At 44.1% G+C, this 15,272-nt stretch overlaps 1 pseudogene; it reads right to left on the bottom strand.

The window, feature by feature from the left end:
* Positions 1 to 727: 727 nt before the first annotated feature.
* LOC100394633 (polypyrimidine tract-binding protein 1-like) overlaps positions 728 to 15,272 on the bottom strand; it is a 32,473-nt pseudogene continuing 17,928 nt past the window's right edge.

Genomic DNA, 15,272 nt, shown 5'->3' with positions numbered 1-15,272 from the left:
CGGTTCTTTTGCAGTTTACTTTTTAATAGTTCTAGAGGAAGAGGGTAGACTGGATTTTAAAATAAAACAGTAACAGCATTGGGTTATTTAAGTAGAAGGGAAAGAAGTATTTCCCTGCAGGCCACATTCTGGAGGGCAAGATGTGGTCATACAGCAGTTCTCAAAGTTTTTTGTCTCAGGACCCTTTATACACCCTTAAAATGTATGTAGGTTAGTGGCAGAAATTTTAAAATATTTGTCAATTTTAAAATCACGATAATAAACCCATTACATGTTAATATAAATAACTATTTTTTTTTTTGAGACGGAGTCTCACTCTGTCACCCAGGCTAGAGTACAGTGGTGCGATCTTGGCTCACTGCAAACTCCGCCTCCTGGGTTCAAACAATTCTCCTGCCTCATCCTCCTGGGTAGCTGGGATTACAAACGCCCGCTGCTGCGCCTGGCTAATTTTTGTATTTTTTAGTAGTGATGGGGGTTTCACCATCTTGGCCAGGCTGGTCTCGAACTCCTGACCTCATGATCCACCTGCCTCGGCCTCCCAAAGTGCTGGGATTATAAGCAGGAACCATCGTGCCTGGCCTAAATAACATCTTTCTATTTTTATTTTATTTTTAGCAAGGTGAACTAGATTTAATTTTTTTAAAAAACTGGTAAACCGATTTCTCTTTAAAAAATAAAATAAAATCGGGCTGGGTGCAGTGGCTCATGCCTGTAATCCCAGCACTTTGGGAGGCTGAGGTGGGTGGATCACCTGAGGTCAGGGGCTTGAGACCAGCCTGACCAACACAGAGAAACTCCCTCTCTACTAAAAATACAAAAATTAGCCTGGTGTGGTGGCACACACCTGTAATTACAGCTACTTGGGAGGCTGAGGCAGGAGAAGCACTTGAACCCAGGAGGCAGAGGTTGCAGTTAGCTGAGATCATGCCATTGCACTCCAGCCTGGGCAACAAGAGAGAAACTCCATCTCAATATAAATAAATAAAAAATAAAATAAAATCTCTGGTCTGTTAAGGTCACTTCAGCTGCTTTTTAAAGTGGCTTTTTTTTCTGGAATGATGGAAGTTGTCACCAGGGGGCCTGGGCGTGGGGGGTCCAGTGCCCCTAGATGGTGGACTTGGAGAAGGAGACCTGCAGGTGGTGATTCTCCCCGAGGTTGTGGTTGTGCAGGTTAGTGAGGGCCTGGACTGCCTCCTCCACAGAGCCCATCTGGATCAGCACCATCTTGCAGTCCCTCTAGATGAACCTGAATCCTTTGTTGCTACCCCCATTGCTGGAGAAGAGAACCCTGAGATCTTACTCAGCTACTGAGGGCAGGATGTTGGACGGGTGCAGGGTGGCCGAGAGCGGGAATATGTTCTGGAAGTTCTTGGAGCCTGGCCTCTTGAAGTGGTGCAGGGGTGAGTGGCCAATGTCCTTGGTCAGGCCCTGGTCCTCCTGGCCCTCACGGGGCAGCTGCAGTTCCGGTGCTTCCAGAGCGTGTTGGGGATGGGCTTCCCGTGCAGCTTGTGCTGGTTCAGGTGGTTCATGGCCAGCTGGGCCTGGCTGCCGTCCACCATCTGCACCAGGGCGTTCTCCTTCTTATTGAACAGGATCTGGCCGGGCGCGATGGCTCGCACCTGTAATCCCAGCACTTTGGGAGGCTGAGGTGGGTGGATCACAAGGTCAAGAGATTGAAACCATCCTGGTCAACATGGGCAACATGGTGAAACTCCATCTCAATTTAAAAATAAATAAATAAAAAGGAAAAAAAAACCCAAAAACCCAGGATCTTCATGTGCTGCACATTGTCGTAGACTCCAAAAAGAATAATGACTCTCTCTTGGTTGAGGTTGCTGACCAGCAAGGCAGAATTTCCTGCTCCCGCCTGGCCCGAGATGGTGATCCTGCCTGCCGCTGCAGCTGCCACCGCACAGGGGATGGCCAGGGATCAAGGAGCCACCGCTGACGGGATGGCCAGGGAGGCCAGGGTTCTGTGGACGTTGGGAAGGGAAAGACCAAAGGCCGCCACCATGGTCTGGACAGTGAGAGCTAGCTACCCCGGAAGGCAGGTCTGTGTGTGTAGTTGCGGTCTGGTTGTGTGGTCGTTGTCGTACTTGAGTTGTGGCTGCTGAGCTTGGAGAAGTGGCTGCGCAGCGTGCAGCAGGCGTGGGAGATGTTCTGCCCGTCCAGGCTCAGCTTGGTGTCCTGGGCACTCACGGGGTCCAATACTGCAGCAGGGCCTGGAATGGGTTCTTCTTGGAGAAGGTGATGTTCTTCAACACTGTGCTGAACTTGGAGAAAATCTGGTGCAGCATGTCCAGGGTCACGGGGTAGAAAGGGTCCTCGGTGATGATCCTGAGCACGGGGCAAGGTCATTGTCATCCCTGTGTCCACGGCCGCCGTCAAGGCAGCCAAGCCAGGCTCCCTGACTGGACCGAGTTCGCGGCCTGCAGGGCGGCCTGGGGCCTGTGCCTGGTTGGGAGAGCTGTCAGTCTTCAGCTTCCTGTGGTTGGAGAACTGGATGTAGATGGACTGGCCGCGTAGCACAGGTGTAGTAGTTCACCGTGGTCTTGGCAGCCTCCTTCCTCCATGTTCATCTCCTTGAAGGCCTGGTTTTTCCCCTTCAGCATCAGGAGACTGGGGACCTTCCCAAAGGGCAGCCCCAGGGAGATGACCTCCCCTTCGGTGACGTCGATGGGGAGCTTCCAGATGTGGATTACTCAGGAGGGGCTGGTGTTTCTGCTGTCAGTTTTGAACTTCTTACCATACATTCTTTTTATTGTTAAGTCATAAAGAGGTATCAAAATTAAAAACGAAAATTACAGGGTAAGATTTAACAAAACTATTAGGAGCGTCAAAGGAAATGGAAATGGGACGAGGCACAGGGAAACATGAATTAATGAACAGGAGAAGGAAAAGGATGGGGAAAACAGTGAGCATGTGCTGAAGATACTAGGGGGAGAGGATCTGGTGAAAAATTTGATCTTAGACAAGCGCCTAGGTAAAGAACTAATGGGATAAGATTTCTAAACCCCACTATGTGCTTTAAGCGTCATCCTCTCTTTCCTCAGCCTCTTTTTCATCATCCTTGATCAACTCCAGCTGGTCATCCCGCATCTTCATTATCATCATCATCATCCAGTAGGTCCCCTCCTTAACAGTCACTTGCACCCCCCTCAGACTCCATCTTCACATGAATCTCATCTTTCTTCACGGAGCTGCTGCTCTGCGCCTCTTCTGACTCATCATTCTTCACCTCTACTGCTTGTTTGCTCTGTTCCTTTTCAGTTTTTTCCAGGTTTTCCAGGAGAGAATCCACTTTTTGTTTTGTCTGGGTTAACTCCCTCTTAATGGCCTGAAGGTCATCTCCTTTCAACTTTCCAGACTTGGAAGATCCCCTCTGTCCACTCTTAGAATTGAAGCCACTTTTGCCCCTTCGTGAGGTGTTTCCTGATACATGCTGACGTTTCGAGGGCACTACAGCCCGAGCAATAGGAGGAGGAGGAGGTACATGTGCTGTAACTGTATATCCTATCATAATAATCCCGTTGAAAGTCATAGTCCAAGTCAAAAGAGGAGCCGTACATCTCCACTGCAGATGGTTTCACACCTGCTTTTCCTCAGTTCACTTTTGGCTCTGCAGCCAGGTTAATATCTAAAACCTGACCAGCAATCATTCTGCCATCCTCTCCTGCTACAGCAGCTGGGGCATTTCTCTCATTAACATACTGAACGAAGGCAAAGCCCTTATGAACAGAGCAGCCCACAATTTTGCCACACTTGGAAAAGATTGCCTCCACATCAGATTTCTTGACCACAGGAGTGCTGAGATTCCCAGTGAACACACAGGAGTTCATGGAGTGAGGATCTGGCTTGTTGGTTACGTTACTGGCTATTGTGTTTGATGATAAGGTTTCTCACAAAGCCAAAAATGTAGCTGAAGATCAAAAAAATCTCACTCAAGCAAAGTTCCACTAACTTAGATATTTCAAGTGTTTTGTAACCAGGAGCAGGGAGGGAGAAGAGATTCAATTCTCAGTCTCCTACTTCTGGGTTCTACGTGGAAAAGCCGACTGCTGCTCGAGGTCAGCAGCACGGCCACAACTTGTCTATTCGCACTTTTGAACTTCTTGCCGTCATTTCCGTTTGCTGCAGAGGCCGAGTTGCTGCTCACGATAAACGGTTTGTTAGTGACACAAGTATAAAAAAGTTTGTCAGATCCCCGCTTTGTACCAACTACTGTATCTGGGACAATGCACACAGAGCACACCGGCGGGCGACAGGGTGGAGGCACCAGAATATATATATATATTTTTTTGAGATGGAGTTTCACTCTTGTTACCCAGACTGGAGTGCAATGGCATGATCTCGGCTCACTGCAACCTCCGCCTCCTGGGTTCAAGCAATTCTCCTGCCTCAGCCTCCCGAGTAGCTGGGACTACAGGCACGCACCACCATGCCCAGCTAATTTTTGTATTTTTAGTAGAGACAGGGTTTCACCATGTTGACCAGGATGGTCTCGATCTCTTGACCTCATGATCCACCTGCCTTGGCCTCCCAAAGTGCTGGGATTATAGGCATGAGCCACCGAGAATATTTTAGTTTTTTGAGACGGAGTCTTCCTCTGTTACCCAGGCAGTGGAGTGCAGTGCTGTCATCTCGGCTCACTGCAACCCCTGCCTCCTGGATTCAAGTGAGTCTCCTGCCTCAGCCTCCTGAGTAGCTGGGACTACAGGTGTGAGCCACTTCCTGGCCCATATTTCTATTTTTAAAAAATCATATCTCCCAAACAAAATTTTTAGCAAGAAAAACAACATTCTTTTACATTTTTGAAAATAGCATTGTTTTACACTGTGAAATATTTTGAAATTTTTAAAATGTGTACATATCAAGATAAATGGATTCTCAGATATTTACTTTTGCATTCAGTGTATTGCAATATGTTGTCTTGGTCGAAGTGTGTGAAGAAAATCCAGCTTCACACAGATACATAGCTGGAAAAGGGAAGAGTACTTAATAGTCCTCTTAGATAATTGTGGATATTCTATTGTGATGGTGTCTTAAAGGGTAGTTGCAATGTGAACGATGAAATTCTGTCAATGAACTTTTCGTATTGTTACATTAAAATCAATTGGTTTGTTGTGTACTTAGAATGGATCTTTTACGCATGCATGATTTTGTAATACAATGCATTCATTGGTCATTGGAAAATATTTGTCTTTGAATTATGCAGGTATTTTAAATATTGACATATTTTACTTTTATCAGGAAAAAAATCACATGTGTTAATATCACCAACCTATTTCATTAAAAATCCTGTGTATTGAGAAGGTGTCAAGCTCCACAGTGGTAAACAAAAGTTTTTCCAAATTCTAATTTTTGCTTGAAAGCTCAAATTCTATCATCAGCAACAAATGCTATCAGTTGTTTTCCCTGAAGTGACAGGCTCCCTTTGTTCATTTTAAAGAAGATGTCTGCCAAACACTTAGTCTGAAATAGCATTCTTTGTCATTTGTTCTTTCAACCAAAAAAAAAAAAAAGATGCTTCATGAAAAAAGTGGCTTGTTCGACTTACAACTCAAATAATCGCCTAAGTGTTTTTCCTAGAGATAACTATCATAGTTGGAACACAGCAGAAGTACTTTATGCATACTTCTCATTTTGTACACAGTGTCTCAGTCTGTTGTGCGTTTTCATAACAGAATACCACAGATTGGATAATTTATAAAGAAAAGTAATGTATTTTTTACAGTTCTGGAGGCTGAGAAGTTAAGGGGCCCGCATCTGGGGAGGGCCTTCTTGTTACATCATTCCATGGCAGAATGCAGAAGGGTGAGAGAGCTGCATGTGCAAGAGAAGAAAGGAGATGGAGTTCCTTCTTTTCATCAGGAACACACGCCTGCGATAATGGCGTGAATCCATTGATGAGGGCAGAGCCCTCATGACCTTAGGCACCTCTGCCTAGTCCCACTTCTCAACACTGTTGCAATGGGGATTAACATAAGAACTTTAGGGGGACACACTAAAAGCATAGCACACAGATTATTTTGAAAATTGTCAATATTTAACAGAATTAATTTTTTAAGTAAAGGCAGGGTCTTGAACTCCTGGCCTCAAGTGATCCTGTGACCTCGGCTGAGGCCTCCCAAAATGCTAGGATTATAGGGGTGAGCCAAGGCACCCAGTCTAAGGGCATTTGTTTAAGTGAAACTGACATTTGTTTTTCCTGCAAGTGTGTGACAGTGATGACTAGTACAGTTGGATGCTCAGGTTTTGGTTCATGATAAAATGCCAGTAGTTTTACCCGCCATTGGTGCAAATTGTCAGCACAGTGAAAAAGGCAAAAAACATCATATTATTATTATGAAAGTAGTTTTGACTTCAGGAATACCTCAGTAGAATGGCAGGAACCCTCAGGGATTTATGGATCACACTTTGAGAACAGCTGGTGTAGTGGATGCTACAAATGATTAAATGTCAGCTACTTCTTACCCCTGCTTTGCCTCAGGCTAGCTCTGTCTTGTGTGAGCCATTTCACCCAAGTGTCTTGGTTTTCTTATTTTTGACATAAGCTGGTTGGATTAAATGATCTCTATCACCCCATTGTCACCTAAGGAACACTGCGGGGCATGGAACAGTCTTTATCATTGACTTCTTAGCATCATTATTTTTCCTGCTTTTCTCTAGTATGGCTTGTTCTGTTGTGTTGTTGGATAGATAGGAACATAGTCTCTTCTTATCCCTTTACAAAAGGGAGGGCAACAGGCTCTCCTGTAGAGTGGGTGCTCTATTGTAGAGAATGAGCTGAATTATCCACCTCTACTGTACTGGGGAGGAGCTTTGACATCCATGTATGCTATTTGAGCACAGTGTCTTTGGTTCCAAATTTTTCCCCAGGGTAGGGGCATTTCAGTTAATGGGCGTGTGTTGGGGAGTTCTTTGTCATGAAATTCAGGCAGGAAAATAGGGCCAAGCTATAATAATAAGATAAATATGCATTTTTCATGAAAAGTAAAGAAGACCAGACTGGAGGGTTTTCTGAAGAAATCTACATTATTTGGTGGTGGTAATGTACATTTGCCTTCAGATGGAAGGAAGCCGGTGTTCTCCTGCTTCTACTCCTGTAGCCCCGTTCATGTGTTGGAATTTGCCTCTTCCCTCTACGGAGCCAGCAAAAGCCTGAGCTAAGGGAAAATGCAGTGATCTCAGCTGATGCCTGAAGAGACAGAATTTGTGAGGCTCAAGAAGAAGGGACTGCAGGGCTGGGACTGCATTATCCTAAGGGAAGTGGTATGCCTGGGGTGCCTGACAAGGGCCATATGTAAGAGGATTGCAGAGAAAAGGAGAACATTCACATAAGATATCACACAAAAGGCAGCACAGAAATACAGCATCACCTTTATGAATTTCATAAAAAACGAAATGTAGCTAAACAAAGGTACATCTTGTTTCCTCCACCTTTATAAAGCTTTAAAAAAAGTACTTGAACCCTTCAATAGAAGAGTGCCATTTGGTCTGAAGAAGAGAGGTGAGTCAACATGGCAGAAGCTCTTGAAGGCAACCTCCACTTAACCAAATCATCTGGTTAGCAGATGCTCCCCGTTGCCTCTATAGAACCACTAATGAGCACGGCGTGCTAGATACCCAGCTAGTAGAGGTACTTCTGTTCCCATGAATTGAGCTAAATGCTCACCAGAGGTCAGGGCTATTTGTTTCCAACCCACATCTGCCCATTGTACTTGCAATTCTGATTGTACAATCTAATTATCATGAAAACCAAAGAAATGTGAGTGCAAAAAGAGAGTTTTTGTTCCTATGAAAACTGGAGTTGTATGCTTTGGAAAGATTTGATAAAAACAAGTTACACACAAAAGTTGCTGTTAAATTAGTGTGAGAAAGACATGTGGTGAAGACTAGCAAAAAAACCCCATAAACATTTTAGGGTAATTCTAGGTAATGTCGGGTAAGACTCGGATTGCCTCATGTGTTTAAGTTCTCATTCTACTCTAAAGAAACCCAAACCGGAATGTATGGTAGATTCCAGTAGAAGGTAAGCTCTGTGAGTGCAGAGACTTTGTGTTGTTCACTGTTGTGTCCTTATCACCTAGATTGTGTCTGGCACATAGTAGGAACACAATACATATTTGTAGAATAAACTCTAGATACTGTTAATGCAAGAAAGATAAGGCAGAACTCTAATTAATAGATACCTGCTCCAAGAAAATGCCTTGATCCTACCTTTAAAGAAAATGGTACCTAAACTTATCTTGATGTGCTTTAAGTTAAAATTGAAAGTTTAAGGTATGCTTTTACCATTTTTCATGGCATCTTGGTTATCTAACAGGCACTGTCCACCCCACTGTGGATTTCCAGCCCAGCAGAGGACCACCCAGATCATGAGCCTTAATGCAGACTCCTATGATCTCCCCTCTCCAGAAGGTAACTAGAAAAACTTGCTCTAGCTCAGAAAAGAAGAGACCTGATAGGAGGCAGGTTGCATCTTTAGATGGAGATTGGTCCAGTAGATATAGGCAGGACGGAAAGGCCATCCCTTTGAACCTTCTCTGACCCAGTAAGCTATAGTGGGGATATGTGCAGGTGACAAGTGCCTCTTCCACTTCAGACTGTATTTGAGATTCTTCTGATTTGGATGCAGAGGATTTGAGCTTAAACTTCTATGTACAATTAGCCCTTGAACAAATAGGTTTGAACTACACAGCCCACTTATACATAAATTTTTGTTTGCCTCTGCGACCCCAGGGACAAGAAGATCAAACCCTCCACCACATCTGGCTAAATCTTCTAATTTTAGTAGAGATGGGGTTTCACCATGTTGGCCAGGCTGGTCTCAAAAACTCTTGACCTCAGGTGGTCCATCCACCTCAGCCACCCAAAGTGTTGGGATTACAGGCGTGAGGCACCGTGTCCAGCCGTTTTTAAAAAAAAATTTTGTTTTTGTAAAGATGGAGACTCACTATGTTGCCCAGGCTGGCCTCAAACTCCTAGCCTCAAGTGATTCTCCTGCCTTGGCCTCCCAAAGTGCTGTGATTACAGGTATCAGCCACCATGCAAGGCCTGTAATTAATAATTAAAACATTTTCTTTCCTCTAGCTTACTTTATTGTGAGACTACAGTATATAAGACATATAAAATATGTGTTAATTGGTTGTTTATAATATTGGTAAGGTTTCCAGTCAACAGCAGACCATTAGTAGTTAAGTTTTGGGGGGTTTAAAGTTATATGTGAATTGTTTATAGCACAGAAGTTGGTGCCCTTGTCCCTGTGTTATTCAAGGGTATACTATTAGTGTATTAACCTTGAAACCTTGAACTAATTAGCACACTTCTCCAAGCCAGAGCTTCCTATCTGGTGGGCAGGGAGTGAATTACAGGTACGATAAGATATTGATCCTCTCAAGGCAAGGCCTAGGGCAACTAGAACCTCTGGGTTCATTACCTCTGGTGCCAGCAGCCTCACACTTTTTCCATAGTAAGAAATGTGTGTGTGTGTGTGTGCATATATATTTTTTTTCAATTTCCTGTGTGTATCATACTGTGGAATAGGTTATGAACAATAAGAGCTGCAGCATTAGCTCCTCAGCTAATAATGGCCATTCTGCCTTTGTGAACAGTTTTTGAGAGGATCATATGAGATACAGGTGTGAAATGCTGTGAAAACTGTGGGAGTTATAAAGTAGGAGGTCTCATGACAGACCAAGTGCCTGGAGTTATCTGACAGCACAGGAGAGTTTGATTCCATTTCTCTAGGCCTAGTTTCTTCACCAGATTCTTGAATTAGTGGAAAAACAAGGTTGGGGGCAGAGAGAGGCGACATATGGTGATCAAAACATTATCCTTACTTCTAGAGTTAACTCTGATATTAGCATTATCTGTAGGCAAGTGAGTGTCCTAACACTATATCCCAAAGTCAGGCCAGTTTTCCCAGCCATTCATGGGCAACTCCAGCTATTCCTGTGCTGCAGAGGAAAACGTCTGTACAGAGCAGAAAGGATACTCCCTGTGGGCAGAAAAGAGAAGTGGAGGGCATGGGTCCATGCATGTCAAGTTTCTTCTTCCACACTTGCCAGTTAGATACCTGATACCTCACTTATCTCTCCTGGGAGGGAGGGAGAGGCGGGAGTGAACAGGGGCAGGAATGTTCCACTAACAGACTAGTGGGTGGAATTCTTCACATAGAATAATGCACATCAATTGCACCTGATTGAGATTTGGAAGGAGGCTCTGGTGGTCTGTGTTGTCTGCTGTTTACTTGCAATGTGGGCACAGGTTCTGCAGGTATCATTCTGGAGTCACACTTGCTGTGATGGCTTCCTGGTCCCTCCAGCCTTTTTTTTTTTTTTTTTTTTTTTGAGACAGAGTTTCACTCTTGTTGCCCAGGCTGGAGTGCAATGGCATAATCTCGGCTCACTGCAACCTCCACCTCCACCCATGTAATTTTTGTATTTTTAGTAGAGACAGGGTTTCACCATATTGGCCAGGCTGGTCTCAAACTCCTGAACTTGTGATCTACCTGTCTTGGCCTCCCAAAGTGCTGGGTTTACAGGCATGAGCCACCACGCCTGGCCCCTCCAGCTTCTTGATGCGGACACAGGTAACAGCTTCTCTAGCAGACATTTCTGCTATGTTCTGCTGGTTATTGCTGTAAACAACCTAGGACTGACTCCTTTAGCCTACCAGTGAATTTTTAAGCACCTAATCTCCTTAATTAAATCCTTTTCTTCTTAGAGGGCTCAAGTGGTGGCTATTATCTGAAATAACAGCGATGGAGGAGCATTTTATCAGTATTAGCCTTTCCTGGAAACCTTCTCTTTTCTTGTCCCCCACCCCCTTCCTGCATTGGTTCTTTTCATTTCTCATTGACCAGCATTGGGTCACATACCTCTACCTAAAACTATCACTGACCAAGGGAGCACTGTCCTTGGTCAGATCACACTCATCATCAAATAACCAGTGTGGAATGGTGAGCATCCCAGCTTTTCAGACTTATATTTTCTCATCTAGCAGCTTAGGTTCTGCTTATTATTTTGGGACCCCATGCTTAGGTCTTAGAGAGAATCTTCAATATTTAAAGCCAATCTTCCTTCAAGCGACCTCTCAGATTCCTGGGTTCTTCTCTAATTATAATCAAAACTAGCACTCTTCTGTAACACAATAAATATCTGTTGAATAATAACAATTGGGATATCTGTGATTATGAACAACACAATAAATATCTATTGAGTTGAGTGGATTTAACTTCGGAATCTGGCAGTTTCAGAGGCAGCCCTGGGTTACCCTGAGTTACTGCTGATGGACAGTAAACCACAAAGCCATTACATCTCAGCTACAGGCTGCTCAAGTCCATGCCTTGGAATGGCAGCAGGAAGGTCATTGCCAGACCCTTGTCTCCAACTCATTACCTGAAAAAGAACAAAGACTTCTAGATGCCCTTGAGGAAAGAAGAGTGCCATGTTCCCTGCAGTCACCTAGGCTTGCTTTCTGGAGTAATCAGGCCTTACCTCCTTCCACGGTCTGACACAGTGATGATATTTTTTAAGGGCTGTAGTGGTTTGCGTTAAATTACCTTTCCTCTTGGAGCTTCAGATAAAATCAGTATGTATTGAGTATCTGCTTCATGCAAAGAATGCACAGGCTCTAGAGTACACATCTTGTTTCTTATCTCCAAGTGGCTTATCATCTAATGGAGCAGGGGGCTCGTATAAATAATGCTTTTTCTTATTTGTTTTTCACTACTCAGGTCATTAAAGAAATAGCTAAAGTTCATATTTCTGATTCATTTGAATGTGTGCATATGGGGAGATAGGACTTCTACTTCAGTGCATAAAAACTTTATACGGCAATCTGTTTTTTGAGGGTGGGGAGAGACAGTCTCACTGTGTTGCACCAGCTGGAGTGGAGTGGAATAATCACGGCTCACTGCAATCTCTGCCACCTGGGCTCAAACAATCCTCCTGCCTCAGCCTCTTGAGTAGCTGGGACTATAGGCGCATGACACCATGTGGGCCCAGCTAATTTTTTTGTAGAAATGAGGTCTCACTATTGCCCAGGCTGGTCTCAAACATTTGGACTCAAGCAATCCTCCCACTTCAGCCTCCCAAAGTGCTGCTCTTACAGGCTTGAGCTACCACACTCAACCTACAATCTTTTAAGTCTTTTTCTGGAAATTGCAAGAGATTTCCTGGTCATGGCCCTTTTAGGAACCTCTCTGCTTGGAAGAAAAGGACTATGTTTTTGTTGTTCTTGTTGTTGTTTTGGATTTTTTTTTTTAAAGACAAAGTCTACTTCTGTCACCCAGGCTGGAGTGCAATGGCACAATCTCAGCTCATTGCAATCTCTGCCTCCCGGATTCAAGCAATTCTGCTGCCTGAGTAGTTGGGATTACAGGCACATGCCACCATGTCCAGCTAATTTTTGTATTTTTAGTAGAGACAAGGTTACACCATGTTGGTCAGGCTGGTCTTGAACTCCTGACTTCGTGATCCAGCCACCTGGGCCTCCTAAAGTGGTGGGATTACAAGCGTGAGCCACCACGCCTGGCTCATGACTGTTTCTTTTTTTTTTTTAAATAATTTTTTTTTCTTAGTAGCTAACCCAGCTGAACTGTAAAGTCATACAGGTAGGGAGTTGATGATGTCACTCACTTGTGTATTTGCAGTTGCCAAGCCCATTTTTGTTAGATGCCTGACAAATGCTAACAGATCTAGGGAAGAGTGAAGGAAGCGGTGCCAGAGTCCAAAAGAAAATACTCAATGTATTTTAAGTGAAGGATGCTCATCTACCTTGACCAGGGATCTCTCCTTGCCACATCCTTTCAGCCACGCTCAGCCGCTGCGCCTGTTTCTACAGCATTAGCAGCTTCCGCAAACACTGCAAACCCTTTCAGGACCTCCCACCTATGAAAATTAATTCCTGTAAAAATAAGACAAAAAGGCAATTTGAAGGAGAAACAGGACCTTCAAAATTCTTTAAGTCAGCATAAGATTTTTTTGAAGAAAGAATATCACTGTTTATTTTCCTACTGGTAGTTTTTCATTTTTTTTCTTTTTCAGCTTTTATTTCAGATTCAGGTACATGTGCAGATTTGGTACCTGGGTAGATTGCATGATGCTGAGATTTGGGGTATGAACAGGTAATTTTCCTATAGCTTCAACATTTTATCCTCAAAATGAAAAAAACAACACCAAAAAAATCCCAGCCAGATGGGGTGGCTCACACCTATTATCCCAGTGCTTTGGGAGGCCAGGGTGGGAGGACCACTTGAGCCCAGGGATTCAAGGCCAGCATGGGCAACATAGTGAGCCTTACCTTTACAAAAAATAAAGTAGCTACTCGAGACTTAGCTACTAGAGAGGCTGAGGTTGGAGGATTACTTGAGCTAGGGAGGTCAAGGCTGCAGTGAGCCATGATTAAACTCCAGCCTGAGTGACAGAGTGAGGCCCTGTCTTAAAAAAAACAAATGTTTGCATTTCTGAATGGCCAGCATCTCCTTGGATCTGCGGCTAGGCTCACCACATTCCAGCCTTGACACAACCTTCTGTGTAGTTTTAGCCTTCTTCCAGAAAATCAGTTTTGTCTGCCCACCATAGCCACTCTGCTTCCCATCCCATCACAGTGCGTCTTCCCCTGGGCATAGGGGGAATCCTTGCCCTTATACTGGGGCACTTTGTAAGGCTGATGCTTGCCACACTTCTTACAGAAAGCTCTTCTGGCTTTAGGCACACTGACCATCTATGCAGCAGAGCTATCTACACAATGAAAACAGGAAGTTTGGGGTCTGTAATTCTTGCATCACCTGGCTCCTGCCTAACAGGAAAGGGAGGAATCAATACTTTGGTTTTAAAGGCATTTCATCTGATAAGCTCTCGGCCCAAGGCATGACAATTAATTTCTGTAGATAATAAAACCTCTCAGGGTCAATGAGGAGACATCCTTAATATCTAAATGTGTGATTCATGCAGCATAGAATGAACAGTGTCTAAACATTTGTTATGGGCCAAATTGTGTCCCCATAAAATTCATACGTTGAAATCCTAACATTACCTCAGAATGTAACTGTATTTGGAGATAAGTTCTTTAAAGGCATGACTAAGTGAAAATGAGTTATGAGTTCTTTTTTCTCTTTTTTTTTTTTTTATTTTTTTTTATTGAGACAGAATATCACTCTGTCACCAGGCTGGAGTTCAGTGGCCCCATCTTGGCTCACTGCAACCTCTGCCTCCCGGGTTTAAGTGATTCTTCTACCTCAGCCTCCCAAGTGGCTGGGGACTACAGGTGCATGCCACCACACCTGGCTAATTTTTGTATTTTTAGTAGACACGGGGGCTTTACCATATTGATCAGGCTGGTCTCGAACTCCTGACCTGTGATCTGCCTGCCTCAGCCTCTCAAAGTTCTGGGATTATAGTCATGAGCCACTGCACCCGACCAAAAATGAGTTCTTTAGAGTGGGCCCAAATAAATATGACTGGTGTCCTCATAAGAAGAAGAAATTTGGACAGAGAGAGAGACAACAGGCATGTCCGAAGGCAAGAGTTAAAGACCCGTGGGGTCCCAGTGAGAAGGCGGCCATCTACACGCCAAGGAGAGGCCTCAGAACAAACCAAACCTGACCACGCTTTGAGCTTGGACTTTTAGCCTCCAGAACTAGGAGTGAATACATTTCTGTTGTTTAAGCCCCCTGGTCTGTGGTATTTTGTTATGGAACCCCTAGCAAACTCATTCCACATTTATTACAGAATTCTTCACTGTCATGTTACCACAAAGATGCGTTTGTGCAGTGCACTCGTTGTACTTACTGGGCGCTATGTAATTGAGATTACAGAACAAAGCACAACTGACTGATAACACAAGGGATCAGGTTTTGCTAGAGGGCAGTTGGCAAGACTTCATGAAGTCTCGGGAAATTGTATACTCCTTCACACCTAGAGCTAATTTTTTAACCCCAAAAATGATTCCTTTAAAGGTTTCTATTTATCTGTTCACTCCCATATCCTCTTCTGTCCCCACTTCACCACCCTTCCACTTTCCCCATCACCCAGTCCACACACACACACACACACACCAACACATCCATGTGCCCTGGAGCAGGCCCTGATATCCATTTCTGCCTCTGCCTAATAAAAAATAAAATAGCTTCCGTATTCTGTTTTGGTTTGTTTTCCTAAAGCTTTATGCAGATTCCTGCAACAAAAGTTGAGACAAGTTTGAAAACCTGTTTGTGAGGGTAAGATTTTCTACCTGACTTCAAATCAGTCAGGGAAGATGGG

Source organism: Callithrix jacchus, chromosome 8 (genome assembly GCF_049354715.1).
Source record: "Callithrix jacchus isolate 240 chromosome 8, calJac240_pri, whole genome shotgun sequence".
Classification (NCBI taxonomy): domain Eukaryota; kingdom Metazoa; phylum Chordata; class Mammalia; order Primates; family Cebidae; genus Callithrix; species Callithrix jacchus.
This window is presented reverse-complemented; position numbering and strand designations above follow the sequence as displayed.